This window comes from Nuphar pumila, chromosome 2, assembly GCF_984573655.1.
Source record: "Nuphar pumila chromosome 2, dmNupPumi1.hap1.1, whole genome shotgun sequence".
Lineage (NCBI taxonomy): Eukaryota > Viridiplantae > Streptophyta > Magnoliopsida > Nymphaeales > Nymphaeaceae > Nuphar > Nuphar pumila.
The window spans coordinates 141,288,476-141,309,361 of record NC_143250.1 but is presented as its reverse complement, the minus strand read 5'-3'; positions in this window follow the sequence as shown (position 1 = coordinate 141,309,361).

Sequence of the window (20,886 nt, the reverse complement as noted above, 5' to 3'; positions counted from 1 at the left end):
ATCTGCATATGTATAACAATAGATCTGAAACGAAGCTGCCTATATATACCCATTTGCCAATTTGTCCAAGAGAAAAAATAAAGTGACAAATCTGTCCAAATCTGCCTGCTCAAATGCAACAGACCTGGTCCAGATTCGTTCATAAGTAAAAGCTTGCAAGTCTGCCTAGATTTACCTGTGTGAACACAATAAGTTTGGATCAAATTGCCTATATGCAATATTTCCAAAAAAAATGATAACATAAAATATTCACCAGCCAATGATTGTATGCATGTATGCAGTTGTATGCTTATAAAGCACGATATGTATATTTTTTCGACACATGAGTATGTCACACAACAAAATTAATTACTAGATTTGTTTAGATGCATGCACAATAGGCAAACTTGAAAAAAATATAAATTTCAGATGCGGAAATAAGGAAATACACATATCTGAATTTTATTCATCACTCATTTGCCTATTCGTGAAGCCGACAAATACTGAAGTTTATGAATATGTATATATATATTCATGTTATGTGAGCAAGATAGCTCTACAAACATGTATACATGTATTTGCATAACCTATATAGGTATTATCACAGGATGTGCATGAATAGAGCATTTCATGAAAGATAAACCAACATATATGTATATTCATTATACCGAAACAAAAATTAAAATCGATAAAAATATTGAATATGTATATAATATATATTTGTATGCATAATTAAAGAAAATTATTAACATGTATTACATTCATGTTCAATTCCTAATTCAAGAAAATCGACTACTATGGAATCAAAATCATACTAAATTTCAGAACTTGATACTTTAGGCAAATCAACCAAATCAAGAAAAATAAACTTGTCACTCTATATATAAATACATGTATATCCTTATGAAATAGATTTCCCTTTTCTCCATGAAATATTTATGCATAAATCGATTTATACTTATTTTTTCCCGTTCAAACCTAGAGAAAAAGTCGTACCTTGGATCAAAAACTGAAAAAGATTAAAAAAGTATTCATCGAACGATCAAAATGAAAGATGATCCTCCTCTCCCTCTTCTTCTTATTCTTCTTCTTCCTTCCTTTTTTTTTCTTTTTTCTCTTTTCTTTTTCTTTTTTTCTCCTTTTCTCTCTCTCTTTCTCTCCCATGAGTTTCTTTCTTTCTCACTCCCTCTTTTTCTAGAATGTCAATTTTAGAGAGAGGGCAAAAACCTAGCCTTATATAGGTCTTCTCTAGATTTTTTATCTCTTTTTTTATATTATTTTATTAATAGGATCCTCTCAAGGGTGACACCCCTCTATAGTTCTGATTTTGTTGAGGATAGAGTTCTACAAGTGTAGAACTTTATCTATCTTTAGCTATTTATTATCTATATTTTTTTATCTTAACTACATTTGGGTCTTTTTAGAGGGTGACGCTTCCTCTAGAATCCCCTTTTATTAGATAGAGTTCCACAAATGTAGAACTCCACCCTATCAAGATAAAAAATTTGAATTTTATTAATTATTATAATTTTATTAATTATTATAATTTATTAATAATAATAATTTAATTATTAAATAATAAAATTTAAAAATACTTCAAAGGATGTCTCCCCCCCACTAGGAGTCTTATCAACATGGAATTTTACTTAAAAATTCAACCTTTTAATTGAATTTAAAGTTCTAAATCAGTTAAACTTAAATTCTAGATCCAAATCTATATCCAAGATCCAAATGTATAACAAAAATCCATATAAATCTCAACCTAGACTAGATCTTAGATAATATGGGTCCTGAACTATAGAAAAACACACGATATTATAATCCTTGCTCAATGATGTGTTTAGGAGACCTATTGTCCTACTGTTCACAAGCTTAGAGCTCTTTTTCTATATCATGTGGTGGAAAAAGCTCTATAAAAATGCCCTGGTCATCGTTTTTCTGATTCTGTTGTTCCTTAACAATAAGCAGTTCCATGCTCTCAATATTGTCACTTATGATGTGCTTGAGGATTAAGCATTCTTCAGTATCATGACTCATCACCCTATGGTATCAACAATATTTTGACAAATTATTCTCCTTCATTTGTGGTGGATCTTGCGCCTCAAGCAATTTTATCAGACCATCTTGTAATAGAAGGTTCAGGACCTGTGACCGGGGTTGTTTGAATTTTGCAAACCTTCAATCCTTGGTCTGTTTCAGATTTCCACCATATTCGCTTCCATTTTGGTTCTACTTGTTGGCGGCATGTCTCTGATTTCCTATCTTCTAGCCTTGGTCGCCCTACTTTTGACCCTGATAGCCCTGGTTCTAGGGATCTTGTCCCGAGGCTTGGACTGCATTTACTTGGCCCTTAGATGAGTCAGACTTTTTGTAGACATTATGCTCATTATTTTTTAGAAGTCCATCATATACCCCTCCCTTGATGCCTACCTCAAAGGTTGTAGCTTTCTTAATGAGGTTGACATAAGTCTCTACCTGAACCATGTTGATCAGTCTCCTAATGGGTTGAGAGAAATTATCCACGATTATGGGATAAACTCCTTTATTTTGCCGCCCATAGTCCTCCATCAATTTATAAACTTGTGGGCAACCTCCTCCTCTTTCTGTTTTAGATCATACAATTGACTGATGGTGGGTAGAGCCTCCACGTTGAAACAAAACTGCTCCATGAATATGTTGCTAATCTACTTAAACTCTCTGATGTTCTGGAGATTTAGGCTGTGAACCAATCTAATGCCTTCCCTTTCAGACTCCTAGGGTAACCAATTTATCAACCTCCTATCATTATTTTGTTATTTGTTCATAGTTCCCATAAATAGTGTTAGGTGAGTTCTCATGTCACATTTTCCTCCTAAGTTCAAAAACTTAGGAGGAGCCTCATTGTCTTCATCATTATACCCTTCCAAGTAAAAAATTCTCCCCAGAATACTCCCTTCGGTCAATGTCCACATATCTTATTCTGGTGTTGAGATTCTGGACCATGTCCTCAAGGGATTTAATTTTCCAACTCTGAGGATCTAATATGGACTAGGTGGGTTACCAGTCTCTATGAGCTTTTCTATCCTAGTTGGACACTTGGGATTCGCTCTAATATTCTTGTTAATGGGCGTCTATGTCTCTTTCCTCTTTCCATGCCTTTTGAGCTCATTGATATTTTTCTCTCTGTTGCATTTTCATCAATTTATTTTCCATCTTTCTCATATAATGCCGCATTTGGGTCAATTAATATATTTCCTTGATGGGGGATTTGACTCAGGTAGTTTTGGGGACTCATTTGTGCTAAAGCTATCTATCTCATAATTTATAGGAGGAATGTTATAAGAAACTCGAGAATACTGTCAATAGCTAGACTCTAACTGTTCTGGACCATTTCCTTTTCTCAAAGCATCTTCAAGCTCTTTGAGAATATTAGTATAGGTCTTTTCATCCATATTCACTTCAAAAATGACATTCGGCACCATAGGATGTGGCATCTTGGATGCATATGTAAATAGGTGAGATGGCATCCCATCAATGGGATTGTCCATAGTTTTTTCCTCCGTAATGGATGGAGAATTGGGCTTTCAATCACGAGATCAGATATTTATGATACCCCAAACAAATGGTTCAAGTCAGTTCCAAACAAGTAATTGGAGATTTTTAAAACAAATGGGTACCCTAGTTTTTCTTGAAAAGTGCTGCACGGATCTGCAATATCTCTTCGGGTTCTACGGGTTAGGGTTCCCTTCAAGATCATATACTGATATATCCAAACTAACAACTTAAGGGTACTGATATGGATTGTCCAACTTCAAATGGTATTACCACCTATATACCCAAGCTAACAACTTAAGAGTATTGGTGAGGGAGCTACAAAGATCCAAATGATAGAACAAAGAGATTTTTAAAACCAAATAAAAGAGGGTCTTAATCCTAAAAGAGGGGATAAAAAAAAATAAAAAGCACACAATTAACCAAACAAGATTTGCAAACAAAACCTTAATCTTGCTGGAGGTTGTATTTTCCTAAATTCTAAACGTCATGTGTTTCTCTAGCAAGGGTTTCTAAAAGATGATAAAACCTAGCTTAGTATTTATGCATAAAACTAATGTAAAACAACTATATTCATAGTAAAAAAACTAACTGAAATCCTAAAATAAAATATACCAAAAATAGGAAATCATAACGACCACACAATAGAGCTGATAGAAAATGGAAAGGTCCAGGATGTCAAAGTCCCAAACGACAAAACAGATCGGGACGACACTATCTGAATGGCAGAACTAAAATGGCTTAGTTTTGGATGACTGAACCTGTAGAAATCCAAAACTTTGAGTACAATCTGTAGCAGGTATATCTGAGATGGCTGAACCCCAAAAGTATAGCAAGGCGACCTCGATAGTCGAAAGGCGTTGGATGGCTGAGGCTGTAGAGGTGCAGTCTCAACGAAAAGGGCCTCAGACGACCAAAGAAGAAAGTTGGCAGGGCCCAAACGATCGAAAGATGTTGGATGACTAAGACTACAGAGGTATAGTCTCAACAAATGGGGCCTCAGACAACCAAAAAAGGAAGCTAGCAAGGCTTGGAAGACCGAAAGATGCCTGACGATTGAGGCTGTAGGGGTAAAGTCTCAGCAAAAAGGGGATGGTTGAGCCTGTTAAAAAAAAGAGGATGGAGGCAGAGATGGCTTTGCCTACAACAACGAAAAGAAAATAATAGAAGGCAAACTCTATGGATGGCAGAGCCCACAGACGACTAAATATGGGATGACCAAACATGGTTCAGCTATCCAGACATACAAAAAAATTGTTATTTTAACTACGAACATTCAAAAAAACTATGGTGTCCCACCGTTATTGCAAAAAACTATTAATAAAAATTTGAGACTTACCTTTAATAGTTAAAAATGCCTTTTAAAAGATGTAGAGGCGTCATTCAAGTCTCTGACGTCCTTCTCCAGAGGGAAGATAATGCCAAGATCATTTTTTCAAACTCGTAGCATGAATCGTATCACATAATTATGTAAATAAAACAAATGAATATGTGTAATTATCTATTCTAAGTTAATAATGACTGAATAAATAAATAAATATAAATGAACCAAATTAGGAAGCATTTTTTTTGGACTCGAAAGTTCATTTTTTTAGCTTTAATTTCTTTCTTCTTCGTTCAACGACACCTTCACTAGGATATGGTAGCTTCTTGCCACAGTTTCGGCAAGAATCTTGTGCAAGTAGGATATTTAGAGAGAAGTGGGATGGCGAAGCTTGCATTCATTTTCTATCTTGCCAGTGCTCAGACATCTAAAGTTCAGATCCCTCGAACCTTCGGGTTAATTTCCGAGGTCAAGTTAGATTCACAGGGTAACTTAGCACACAAGTTGTATTTTATTGCTAGGTTTCAAACTTAACTCTCGACCAAAAATGCCTTTGGAATATTAAATCACCCATCTAATGTTGGAGACATCAGGGACCACCCATCCACAAGTGTCACTTTTCTTGGTATACCAAAATAACAGTTGTGTCTACCCACCACCACCAAACAAAGTGGCGAATTCTTCCTAAAACTGTGGCTAGGAGAAGAACTTCAATATCGGATTCAGGGGCAACAACAATGCCACAAAATTTTTGTATCCTTTCAGTTTCCCCAAAACTGCAACTCCAAGTGTCTCACACTCCCGATGAGACATCTTAGAAAGTACATTATACTATTCTTTTTCTTTATGTTATTATTAATAGTTGTTTCATTAATTTGCAATTCAGCATGCCAAATTAATATCACAAATTCACATTTCCAAATGTGAGTTTCATCACAAGGCTCCAGCCAGTGGAAAATGAAGAACAATGAAATATAGAGAAAAATGTCAAACTATTATTTCTGCAAGGCATAAAACCAAGTAAAGGAACGATCTAAGCTCAAGGCTTACACAACCCATAATGATCCATTATTCGATCATTGATGCATCTTGTGCAAAAATCATAACATCATGCCATTTATGCAATGATTCCACATGCTTTTTCAAATGCACATTCACATATGCAATCTTAGAGATGTGCATGAATCAAGACATCCATATGCATGTATTCACCCCATCGTGCCACTTAGATGCTTTCATTCACCAAACAAACATGAGAACACTCTATCATATAAGCACATATTGTAAACACACAACATTACAAGTTTATGTATGCATATGACAATCAATCTAAGTAAAAACCAAAGCAAGCATGATATATCAAGCATGTGAAAAAATCTCATTCATTTGCATGTAAGTTTAACTATAATATTCATAAGCATGCTCATAAGTTCATATAATCATGTTAAATGCATGCCTTTATCTAATACACATATTCATATCAAATGCATGCTTTAATTTAATACACATATTCATGTCAAATGCATGCTTTTATTCATGAATCATTCTCATTAAACATGTGAGCATGCATGCAAAACATGTCTATCACCTAGATGCACATGCAGTTGAATCAAACTTTGCAATTACACCCGGAATTAATCATTGCATATTCAAGTCCAATGAGTAAAAATTCCATGCATAGCCTACATAACAACAATCTTATTATTATATGCAAAACTAATGCGAATAACAAACCTGAAGACTAAGTTACATAACTAAACACATTCTTTTTATATGTTCAAATGCACTAGGGAAAACTTAAAATAACCTATTGCGTATGCATGTCCTATTAAGTCAACGCATATAAAAAAATTCGATCTTAACATGTATCAAAATACATTCACATAACAAATTCTGAAAATTTTAACGTGTATGTTTAGATTCAAGTTCCAGATTTCAACAAGCTCCAAGTGCTAAAAATATATCCCCTTGCATACTCAAGTCCAACGAGTAAAAATTTCATGCATAGCCTACATAACAACAATCTTATTATTATATGCAAAACTAATGCGAATAACAAATCTGAAGACTAAGTAACATAACTAAACACATTCTTTTTATATGTTCACATGCACTAGGGAAAACTTAAAATAACCTATTGCGTATGCATGTCCTATTAAGTCAACGCATATAAAAAAAATTGATCTTAACATGTATCAAAATACATTCACATAACAAATTCTGAAAATTTTAACATGTATGTTTAGATTCAAGTTCCAGATTTCAACAAGCTCCAAGTGCTAAAAATATATCCCCTTGCATACTCAAGTCCAACGAGTAAAAATTTCATGCATAGCCTACATAACAACAATCTTATTATTATATGCAAAACTAATGCGAATAACAAATCTGAAGACTAAGTAACATAACTAAACACATTCTTTTTATATGTTCACATGCACTAGGGAAAACTTAAAATAACCTATTGCGTATGCATGTCCTATTAAGTCAACACATATAAAAAAAATCGATCTTAACATGTATCAAAATACATTCACATAACAAATTCTGAAAATTTTAACATGTATGTTTAGATTCAAGTTCCAGATTTCAACAAGCTCCAAGTGCTAAAAATATATCCCCTTGAAGTAGGCCTATAGAGCCTAGTCGACCGCGTCGGCAAGGGATTCAAACCCAACCGAGCTAAACCCAAACAGTTGGGTGTGATAGGCCACTCGCCTGTCACAACCAGAAGAATTTTATAAAACTTTTTGTTTTTATTCTTATATATATATATATATATATATATATATATATATATATATATATATATATATATATATTAAACTCATTGCCTTAAGGGCATCAGCCGACCGAGTCTACTGGGCTTGGCTCCAGCCCAACCGAGCTCAGCCGGCTGGGGCTGATAGCCAACACACACGGTCGTCGAGTGACAGTCAGCCCCAAAAGTGAAAAAAAAACAAAAATTTTATACCTTGTTTTTTTCAAAACCTACCCAGCCGAGCCCACTCGGTTGGGCCCAGCAAGCCCGGTAGGTCAGCTTGTCAGCCCGCGACTGGGTCTGGCCAGCCCAAAAACTATGGTCTACTTCCAATAAAAATTTTGTTTTAACATATACAAATTTTTTATTGCATAAAAGAGTGAAAGTAAATAAAAACACAATCATGGAGTAAGATCTACGCATCATAGTCCATGTTTTTTTTTTTTTTTTACAAAAACATAGATTTAAACACTCTTTCCATGGATTTTCATCAAATTATTGCATAGAAATCCAATCTATATCAATTTATTACTTGATTCAAGAGAGAAATCCCATACCATAACTAAAAAAATTGAAAAAAATGATGGTGAAAGTTAAAAAAAGTGAGTAGATGGTTGGAGAAGCTTAAACTCCTCTTTTTCTTCCTTCTTCCTTTCTTTTCCTCTCCTTCTCTCTTCTCTTTCTTTTCCCATTTCTCTTTCTCTTCCCTCACTTTTTTGTTTAATCAATTTATAGAGCTCTAGATGGGCTGGAGAAGAGAGTGCAGCCCCAGCTGGAACTCTCTTCTCTCTTAGAGTTTTCCAAAAATTTTGGAACTCTTAAGTTTGGCTTTTTTCAAAGTTTTATTTTATTTGAAACTCCATATTTCTCCAACATTCTTAGATGTTTCTAGGTGTGTTTAAGGGCTCTATTAAGAGTCCTAAACAACCCTCAAAATAAATTTTCAGAACTACATTAAATTAATTAATTAATTATTTTATGTTAAATATTAAATAAAATTTTGAAAGCTTCTAAAAATTACCAATTTAACCTAAGAGGCTTATTAACATTAATAAACCCCAATTTAAAGGTTTTTGATGAATTTAAAGTTAAAAAAAATCATTGGGCAAGGATTTAGATTTGGATTTGGATTTGGACCCAGATCTAAGATCCAAATCTATCTAAAAAATCCAAATGGGTTTTGAGCTTAATCAAATCCAAATTAATATGGATCTTGGATAGAGTCATAATCCATATTAATTTGGATCAAATCCATCATATCTGGTCCAATCCAAATTCGAATTTGAACCGACCAACTGCTCAATTTCTAAAAAAATATGATTTTCAGGCCAATCGTTACCCAAATCAAGAAAAATAAAATATCGTTATGCTCAAAATTTTAAGACTTATTCAATGATATATAACTTGAATATAAATTCTGAATTTTGCCAAAAAATAACCTGAATTTCGTTCAAATTTTGCTTGAATTTAAAAGTTAAAAAATTAAACTTTTTCTCATGTTTTAAGTGGCTCGTTTAGAACTAGTTATTGAGACCTGGGCTAAGCCAAAGTGACAGATTTTCCCTAAAATCATGGCCAGAAGAAGAACCTCAATATCGGGTTAAGAGGCAACAACAATTCATACGAAGTTTTTGTATCCTTTTGGTTTCTCCAAAATCGCAACTTTAAGAGTCCCGTACTCCCGATGAGACATCTTAGAAAGTACATTACGCTATTCTTTTTCTTTATGTTATTATTAATAGTTGTTTCATTAATTTGCAATTCAGCATGCCAAATTAATATCATAAATTCGTATTTCTAAATGCGAGTCTCATCACGGGGCTCCAACACGTGGAAAATGCAGAACAATGCAATATAGAGAAAAATGTCAAACTGTGATTTTTGCGATGCATAAAAACAAGTAAAAGAGCGATCCAAGCTCAAGGCTCACACAACCCACAATGATCTATTATTCAATCATTGATGCATCCTGTGAAAAAACCATAACATCATGCTATTTATGTAATGATTTCACATGTTTTTTCAAATGCACATTCACATATACAATCTTAGATATGTGCATGAATCAAGATATTCATATACATGTGTTCACCCCATCGTGCCACTTACATGCTTTCATTCACCAAACAAGCATGACAACACTCTATCATATAAGCACATATTGTAAACACACAACATTACAAGTTTATGTACGCATATGATAGTCAATCTAAGTAAAAACCAAAGCATGCATGATATATCAAGCATGTGAAAAAATCTTAGTCATTAGCATGCAAGTTTAACTGTGTGCATGTAACAATAATATTCATAAGTATGCTCATGAGTTCATATAATCATGTTAAATGCATGTCTTCATCTAATGCACATGTTCATGTCAAATGTATGCTTTAATTTAATACACATATCCATGTCAAATGCATGCTTTTATTCATGAATCATTCTCATTAAACATGTGAGCAAGCATGCAAAACATGTCTATCACCTATATGCACATGCAGTTGAATTGAACTTTGCAATTACACCTAGAATTAAGCATGACATACTCAAGTCCAACGAGTAAAAATTTCATGCTTAGCCCACATAACAACAATGTTATTGTCATATGCAAAACTAATGTAAATAACAAATCTGGAAACTAAGTTACATAACTGAACATATTTTTTCTATATGTGCACACGCACTAGGGAAAAACTTGAAATAACCTATTGCGTATGCATGTCCTATTAAGTCAACACATATAAAAAAATTCGATCTTAACATGTATCAAAATACATTCACATAACAAATTCTGAAAATTTTAACATGTATGTTTAGATTCAAGTTCCAGATTTCAACAAGCTCCAAGTGCTAAAAATATATCCCCTTGAAGTAGGCCTATCAAGCCTAGCCGACCGCATCGACAAGGGGTTCAAATCCAGCCCAGCTTATATATATATGTATATATATATATATATATATATATATATATTAAAACCCCTTTTCTTAAGGGCACCAGCCAACCCAGTCGGCTGGGCTTGAATCCAGCCCAGCTAAGCTCAGACGGTTGGGGCTGGCAGCCAACACACACAACCATTGACTGGCAGTCAGCCCCAAAAGTAAAAACAAATAATTTGTTTTATACCTTTTTTTTTCTTCAAAACCTACACAGCTGAGCCCACTCGACTGAGCCCAACAGGCTCGGCAGGCCCGATAGGTCAGCCTGTCAGCTTGCGGCCAGGTCTGATGAGCCGACCAGACTAGCCCCAAAACTCTATTTTTTATGTATCTATATACATAAAAATATATGCATAGATTTAAAAAAAAAAGTGTATATATGCAACATGTAAAACACACATACAAATTTTTCAGTAACACATGCTACTATATGCCTTTTTACATTCTCATAATCATAAACCTTCAATTACCTGTAACATGCATATGAAATAACACAATGTAAAAACATGAACGTGCTTTTAACACCAAACTATTCAGATTTACATATGTTTATAAGATAATCAATGATGAAAATCGATAACATCATAACACCAACACATAATAGACCATTTTAGCATGAAATAAATTCTATTTTACCCTAAAAGAAGCATGCACAAAATTTATTATTTTGAAAAGGTGGACAAAATCAAAACAAATTCATGTAAATCAAAAATCACCAAGAGAATCATCTATATCTACTTCCAATAAACACTCTGTTTTAACATATACTAAGTTTTTATTGCATAAAAGAGTGAAAGTAATTAAGAACATAACTATGGAGGAAGATCTACGCATCATCCTCCATGTGTTTTTTTTTTACAAAAATATTGATTTAAACACTATTTCCATGGATTTTCATCAAATTATTGCATGAAAATCCAATCTATATCAATTTCTAACTTGACTCAAGAGAAAAAACCCATACCATAACTAAAAAAATTGAAGAAAAATAATGGTGAAAGTTGAAAAACGTGGGTAGATGGTTGGAGAAGCCAAAACTCCTCATCTTCTTCCTCCTTCTTCCTTTCTTTTTCTCCCATTCTCTCTCCTCTTTATTTTTTCCTTTCTCTTTCTTCTCTCTTTTCTTTTGATCAATTTATAGATCTCTAGATGGGCTGTAGAAGAGAGTGCAGCCCCAACTGGAACTCTCCTCTCTTAGAGTTTTCCGAAAATGTTGGAACTCTTAAATTTGACTTTTTCAAAGTTTTATTTTATTTGAAACTCCATGCTTCTCCAACCTTCTCAGATATTTCTAGGTGTGTTTAAGGGCTCTATTAAGAGTCCTAAACAACCCTCTAAATAAAATTTTGAAATTACATTAAATTAATTATTTATTTATTTAATGTTAAATATTAAATAAATTTTCAGAAGCTTCGAAAAATGATCAAATTAACCTAAAAGGCTTATTAACATTAATAAACCCCAATTTAAAGGTTTTTGATGAATTTAAAGTTGTAAAAAATCATTGGGCATGGATTTGGATCTAGATCTGGACCCAAGATCCAAATCCATCTCAAAAATCTAAATGGGTCCGGAGCTGGATCAAATATCCAAATTAATATGGGTCTTGGATAGAGTCCAAATCCATATTAATTTGGATCAAATCTATCAGATCCGGTCCAATCTAAATTCGGATCCAAACCGACAAACTGCTCAATTTTAAAAAAAATGTGATTTTCAGGCCAATCGTAACCCGAATCAAGAAAAATAAAATATCGTTGCACTTAGAATTCTGAGACACATTCAACGATATATAAATTGAATATAAATTCTGAATTTCACTTAAAAATAATATGAATTTTGCTTGAATTTAAAAGTCAAAAATTAAATTTTTTTCTCATGTTTTAAGTGGCTTGTTTAGACCTAGTTGATGAGACCTGGTCCAAGCCCAGACTCAAAAGCATCAGTCTAATATCGAAGTTCAATTGATTTTTCTTCTATACTTAGAAAAAGTTTTCGAAAAATCTCAAAATGACTAAGTATGAAAATATTCGATATTACAAATGTGGCGCCCTAAACCCCGACTTTGGAAAACTTGGAATTTCAAGGATTTTTTTTTAAAGGGTTTAAGTGGAAAATTAGCGGAAAGCAGGTGTGGGAATAAAGACAACAAAGCCGCAAGTCTGGGCGGCCACCACAGATAAGTGCAACAAGTGGAAACAGTGTAACCAACAGTGTGTACAAAAGTGTAACGGTGAAGTAAAAAGGGGGAACACCCCAACAATTTAAAGAGTTTACAAAAGTACAAAAGGTACAAAACTGAGAATATATCCCAGCAACAACCAAAACCCCAAAAACCACCAGGTACAAGATCTGCAGGTCAAGTGTGTGGGTCCTCCGAGCCTCCACCGTGTATCACCGCATCCGCACTACACCTGTTCGTCACCTACATCCCCATAAAACGGGGTCAGTCCTCTTGTGAGGAGGTGAAGAAACAACCACAAGCAGATATACATGTATCATGTGCATATGAAAAACAGGAAAGCTAACAAGTGTAAGTGCCTGTGTCGGGTAAGAGTAAAGTGACAAGTACTAGTCAACAAGCTATAGCAACAGAGAAAGTAAGTAGCTAAAGCAACTAACTGAGCAACAAATAACTAAGAAAGCAACAATAACTGTAAATCAAGTGCTCAAGGTAGTAACATCTATCACAGGTACTGAGCAACAAAGTAACCAAGTAACAACTGAAGCAAGTAAAGCAACTGGAGTAGAGTCCACAACACAAGGGAAGTAGTAACTACAGTAAGTCAGTTGATTGGTTAGTCTTTAAGTTCTTCTGATTACTCCTCCGGCTATGTGAAGGAAACCTCGCATTCTGTGAGACATGCACCCGACGTCTGTTATTATAATTCTAGTGTGGTAACCGGGGAAGCTATAGACCAAGTCAACCACATGCGAGCAACACACGGCTAGGAGAAAATACTCGCATAGGCAAGGATTGCAATCCATACTACTGCAGTAGTGAGGTCCTAAGAAGGCAACCTCGACCTCTCTGACTCTGAGTGACTGAAGGCCAAAGGACGCTACAACTCCTATCAAACACGTGTCGTAGTAACGACAAGTCACTCAGGATTGTACCATCCACCCTCTCCCAAGGTGAACCATTTTGTGAATGGGGCGAAGCAGGTTTATCTTTCTTAAGGCTCATGTTCAATCATACCTCACAATGAGGAATCTGCCTCGTGGTCCCCGTAGGGTACGCAAAACGAGGACTTGGCCTGCCCATCCATGTGCTCAGCCTCACACAGCCAACGGAGCACACCGCTCGTGAAAGCAGTCAAAACACCATATTATTTTGTTTCTGTTTAGGGTATATGACACAAGAGTTCACACAACAACACAAAGGCCACTGCCCGAAGACTCCAACTGAGCCCACATCAAAACATTTCAATATTCATACCCTATGGTGTTCAATTTCCTTTCTTTTCATTTCATAAGGTAAGTGCATGCGCTTACCAATGCCTCAGTGATGTACCTCCTTAGGGTACACACTACTCAATAACAGTGTCAGGATGTGCTAAGTGCAAAGTGAAAGAATATCACAGGTTTCTATCTTTTGCATAAGTATAACCACAGAGGCATTACATGATATTAAATTGCACTATATTACATACTTCAGTGTTAAGATTGCATTTATCAACATTTTCATACTCAAGGGTTTGAAATTGAATTTAACCAATCATCCTGTCTAATGGGAATAACATTGCTTTCCCCAAGGTGGATCGTTGCTCTTGTAGGGAAGATGCAATTATGACCCAAAAGACCATTACACGTGATTCAACACACTTAGGTGTTTGAAGTGAATCTTGGATATACCGTCTTATGGGAACAACATTAGCTATTTCCACGATATGGGGTGCCGCACCTGCGGACCCGAAGCAAGGATATTACAACTAAACTTGTAATTCCATGGAGTTTCCAGATATGTGGATTTGCAATGGTGTTCGTCTATATTCTTTAACTAGGCCATTGCATGTAAATCAAGGCGTAAGGATCTTCCTTACGCAACATGACACACTTACGTGTCGAAGGTGCTATTGAAGTAACCCATCTAATGGGGATTACATTGGCATATATATTTATAGATATATGTATATATATATATATATACATATACATATCAAATTCTCTAAAACCCGAGGCATGAATACTTATGCCAAACCCTAATCAACTAACAAGAGGGTGCAGGATAAGTCAAAGGTCAACCCGAACCCACCATGGTTTGGATCACGGTTGGTACCGACTGGTTTGATAGTGTTAAGGGGTTATATGCCGCAATTAATGGCATAACGGGCTGCGAGGGTGCCAAAATGAAGGTCCACACACACTTGCTGCCAACAAGCTCTAGCTAAGGGTAGTCTGGTCCTACGGACCCGATGGCCGTGCCTACCATCCAGGTCTGGTCCAACTCACGGTTTGGACCCTACCTGTCAAGGTGTTTGGTTGGGGCTGGTCCCAGCCTCGACAAAGGCAACCGTGGCTAAGTCCGCGAGTTGAGCCCAAGGAGTTGGACTCAAACAACCTGATCTATAAGATCGGGCGACAGTTAACCAGTAATAGGTCTGAACTCCTTGGTTCGGACTCGGACCCGCAAGGGTCAGCTAGCGTGGCCCGGGTGCCCAGCACCATTCGGCTGGCACCCAACCCATCCTGAATCAAAACCATGGCTGGCACCAAGCGCCAACCTGGTTTCTAACACATGCACAGGTCTGAACCATTTGGTTCGGTCCTGCATGCAACCCACAATGGCCGAATGAAAAGGGCCTGGGTGCTTGGCACCACAGGGCTCCATCCGGCTCCCACGAAAGGGTAGGTAGGGTTGGCACCTTGTGCCACGCTCAGGCGGTCAACACATCAGATCTGGACCTCGGTTCAGACCTGAACCAAAAAGTCTAGTCGAAACACAGTCACAACAACAAAAAAAAGAAGGCTAGGGCCAATCCCTATGCGCATGCACCGACTACCCGGGTGGCGCCAACTCCATCTTGGAGCGAAAAGGGGGGGGGGGGGGGGGTTGGGTCCACTGGACCAGACCAAGCCACTCTTGCCCGCGTGAACCAGAGCCCCAGGGCTCGGTTCACAACAACTAAGAGTATATGTTGGGCACGCCTAAAGCCGGCCCAGCTAGCTCCAGTCCGGGTTCTCAAAAGGAAAAACCGAAAAAGAAAAAAAGAAAAAAAGAAAAAAAGAAAAAAGAGAACATTATAGCTAAAAGAAACCCTAGAGGCTAACACCTCAACCATCATCAGCCTGACCTTCACACGTCTTCAAGAAAGTGGTCACATAGTGACCCACACCCAAGACTAGGCTGCAACCTCAGTCCCATTGTGCTGGGACTGGGTTTTGCCGAAACCCAAAGGAAAGAATGCACAAAGAAAAGAAATGAGAAAAAGGAAATGCAAGGGGGCTGTCGGGTTGGGTGTAAGCTGGACGAGCCCAACTCGGTCCATCACACCCCTATGATGAGGGTGCCATGAAATAAATCAAACAAAGGAAAACAATGGCATAACAGCATTATCATGGAAAATGAACAACTAATCATGTGTAGGAAAAGCAAATGAACAAGATAAAAAACGTCAATGTAGGAATCGAAAAAAGAAATCTATTTCAAGAACATGCAATACAAAAGCTTATGAAACAATGAAGATTCAATAATCAAAACTGCATTTTTTTTTACTAATCCGCCACTTGGGCTTGCATGCATCGATGCAAGGCGCCAATGGCTTCATGTAGATCTGTAAGTCGACAAGGAAGGTGAGTCTTCACCTTAGCTCGCTGGAGACGAGGTAGGTGCTGCAGCTATACACACCAAGCTTGGAGCTCCCACAGATGGAGGATGAAGGCAAGTGAGAGGGAAAGGGAGGGAGTTAGGGAGAGAGAGAGAATGAGAGAAAGTGAAGAGGAAGAATCGCCCAAAGCAAAAAGGGGGGACCCATTTTTTGTAATGGTTTTATAGGTATTGGAAAAAGGTTGGACGGCTGGGATTTGATCCCTCTAAGATAGAGGGTTGGGGAGCTCCACGCCCCCCAACATCCAATGCATGTTGGTCTTTCAAAAAAGATTTTGCAGAAATTCAAAAATGTCATTCATTAAAAGCCTTAAAAGTTTGGGATTTTACAAGGGGGCGTCCTTGGCTGCCACCCAACGTGCCCAATGGGTTTTAACGATTTGAAATCTTTTGAAAACATTGCAATTTTTCCATAGGGCGCCAGTCCTATAGCCCTCTTTTGGAAAAGACGCCCCTCATGATGGAGCCTAGGTTTCATCATGAGGGTGTTGGAATGATACATGGCCAATGAAGGCCTAAGCTTAAAAATCCATGCAAGATCTTTTCAAAATTGTCATCCAGCTGGTCAAGCATTGACCAGCTGGTCAAGCATTGACCAGCTGGTCAACCATGGCCATGGACGTCCACTATAGGGGTCGTCCATGGGTTTTGGATCCACTAGGTGCTTCGGATCCGAAAACCAAAACCCGCATAATATGTATATCATAAGAAAACACTTATTTAATGAATTAAAATAATAATTTAATCCCAACAAATTATTTTATTCTCTTTATAACCTTAATTAACGTAGAATGGTTGATGCCTCTTGAGAAAATCACCTCTCGTTCGTTAAAATTAAGCGTTCTAAGATTCGGGCCCAAAATTGGGTCAAAACTCATAATTTACATGCACTGACGAGGTTCTTTCGTCGTTCGGATCTCAAATCCGGAGTGTATCACTACAACCCTATTCCAAACTTACTCTAAAAATTTCAAAGGTTGATTCAGTCTGGATTTTCCGAAATTGATCTTTTAACATAAAATTACGCGAATAACCCAGTTCTCAAAATAAGCAAAACTTTAGAAGCTGTCAAAACATAAGAATTCATCGATTCCCATATAATTACATAATATACATCAAAATTAGAATCGTGGATCTTACAACAAAATATGTGGATTTGGAGTTTGGGACAAGGCTTACTCTTTATTCTTTCTACATATTTCTTTTCTCTTAATTATCTCTTTGAACTCTTATTCAAATTATTTATATTTCATGGTTTTCAAGTGTTTTTTCTTTTCCTTCAAATTGTCACTCAATTGATGGAGCAACGGTTAGGTTGGTGCTTTAGATGCATAGCAACTGCTGTCTTGTGCTTAGAATTTGAAAATTGAACTACCAGGGTTAATTCATCCTATAATTGAATATTTCTGGTTTTCAATTGTGAAGGCATATCATATCTTCTCATGTTGTTGGTTCAGTTGACACAGAAGATGATGGAAAAAAGGCTTGTGTTCACGAGCAACTAGAGGTGCATTTCCTTTCATGTTGGGTTAGAATCTATATGGGCTCGAATTTGCATCATTATATCTGCATTTTAGTGCCTGTAGTATTGTGCTTATATGTTCAATTATTTGTACTTGCTTGCACTGTGGTAAGTTTGCATTTTAGAGCTATAATGTCTACATTGAAAAATATCATTTTGTCCTTATCAATCATACCGTTTTATGCATATTATGGATATTGCCTTTATCTTCTTTTTCTTTTAATGTTAACAATTTAACATTTTCTGATTGGTTCATGTTACTACCATGGAACTGTTCTACAGTGCACTGTCCTGGGGGTTAAGGATATTGAAGGGTTAGAGAAAACAATAGTTGTTGTCTTAGTTAATGGTGTGCTTAACGAGGGAGATCAGATTGTTATTCGTGGTATGCAGGTAATATTTGCAATCTGGGTATTGTTGATTTCATGATCATTGAAGATTATACATCAGTTGAAATCATTCTTATCCTTTTCTGTTGTTGTCAGGTACCTATTGTAACAAATATTTGAGCTTTATTGACACATCATCCAATGAAGGAGCTAAGAGTTAGGGTATGCAGAAGTCATGCTTGTGTTCTTTTTCTGTGGGGAGGAATTTTGCAAAATTTGGAAGTGGATGCTTTTTGTTGTTTCTTTTTGGGGATATTTTGTCAAAATCATGGGGGAGAGGAGGGAGTTGGGGAGGGATTCCCTGCAGTAAAAGGATGTTCATTCACTTGGGATTAGAATGCCTTTAGGGTCTAGTCATGTTGTTTGGTGAAAGACAATATCTGCATCCTTCCAAGTCTCATTTTAGTTTTAGATGGAAGATGAACTAACTATGCACACAAACACAATGGTCACAATGTTCAGATTTGTTTTGGTTGATTCTTTGCTCTGTAGTTCAGGAGCACAACCTGATGTACATCCATGAAGCTTCTAAAATTTAATGCTAAGTTTTCATGTGAGTATACTAATTTTCTCCTGTACCGAGACCTGTAGGAATTCACAACCATCAAGCTTCAGCAGAAATCATAATTTTTCTCTACTGGTGCCTACTTGTGTGTTGTTGGTGTTATGGAGAGAATCCTGTTTTTTGAGGTTGTTGAATACTACCATCCATTACAGAAACTCAGATGATCACTTTATTTAGTTTTTGCTTTATTATTTTGACTTAATTATCTGCAAGCCCATCATGAACTTCTATCAGCCTTGATTTCTCCTTATGCCTCTGGCTCTCTCTACTAGTGTTAACTGGATGTACTCTATAGATTTTGGTGTGCATCCTTTGTATGACTAAAGCTTCTACTGTAGATATTTAGTATCACACTGCACTTGGATTATAAAAATGATGTTCATAGGTATGGGTGCACGTGCTGGTAGATGGAATTTGACACAGACTTTCCAAGATGTGGGTTTTGTTGGATATTTCGTACCTTCTGTATCGATTGTGGAACCTTTGCTTGGAGGCATGCAACAATGTGTTTTCTCAAAAACGAAAGTTGCACCACCAGAATCTAGCCCGGGTGCATTAGGGTTGTGCACAACTTCGCTTGTGGAATACAACAAGCCTCACTTCCTCGTGCAATACTAACCACCACTAGCATTGGGTAAGCTAGCCACCAAGACATAATCACCCTGAAGAACTTCACAATGGGGGAGAAGAAAAAGAAGAGGAAGAAGAAAAACACAAGAACAGAGAAGTAAAGGAAGACCCAAAAGAAGTTTCACATTTCCTTTTTCGTTTTTAGAACTCATCCTCGCAACCTTCCATCAAGGGTGACCACCGCCCAAGACGAGATGCCACGTGCATAGCCATTCCAACTTGTCAACACATTGAGCCTCACAAACAAATCTCCTCAATGTAAACACTTGGACTTTCCCAAAGATGATATATATGAGACTAAACAATTTTCGTAAATTTTTTCTTTTCATAATGTTTTTTCAAATAATTGGGCAAAATAAGGGGTTATTTAGCCAAAAAGTTTGGTTCCAAATAAGCATAATTTTGAGCCAAATAACAATAGGGTTGTGGGTACAGCTATATACACATATTTATAACACCATTGTAAGTATTGTAGTGTATTGTATTTATGAGGTTTTTCTAGATGGCACACACATGTATCTTGATATGGGTACATATTTTAAGATAAGCTCCTGGATCTTACTATACACGCCCATATGGGGTGTATCTTAAGATATGCTATAAATTCAAGTGCACTTATTTCATTTTTTTTCAAAAACACTTAAGGCCCTTGGGGCTGTTTTTTTTTTTAAATTTTGAAAAAAAAAATGTTTATGTAAGACTTTTAAGTATTAAAAAAATACTTTATTGAAACACTATGATTTCTCCTTGTCAATCATACAAAATATTTGGTTATGTTTTTTGTTTTTTATGATGAGGAAGAGAGGTCACTTAATGGGCTCCTTTCCTTAATAATAAACCTAGGGTGAGTGCTCTATCCTGCAAAGAACATCCTGAATTTGTCAAACACCCTCTTTAAGTAGGGATGGCAGTGGACCGGGGCGGGGCGGGGGACAAGGTCTCCACCCCCGCCCCGTCTCATAAAATTAACCTTCATCCCCGGTCCATCCTCGTGGCGGAGGAGACTTTGAACCTCCACCCCCGCCCCGCCTCGTCCCTGCCCCGTCCCCGCCCCTGCCACATCCCCGCTTGGCTGGAACAACAGAGGAAAGGGGAAATACCCAGAGAGAGAGAGAGAGAGAGAGAGAGAGAGAGAGTCACTCCTGGGTGGTGGCTCTGTTCTCGATAGAGCCTGGACACTCGCGCGACTCCCAATAGAAACTAGAAGTAAGGGGGTGCACCCTTGATGGCTAGCATTGGAAGAAGGGGTAACAGTGGCTCTTAGCACCCCCGACAACCCAAAAATGGAGGTTGCAGAGAAGAGGAGGGAGAGAGGAAGAAGGTTACCTAACGATAATCGAGGTTCCCGACGGTGGTGCGGGCTCGCAGCAACAGTTGGCTTCTGACGGTGGCGCAACAACATCAGGCTCACAGCAGCGGTTCGC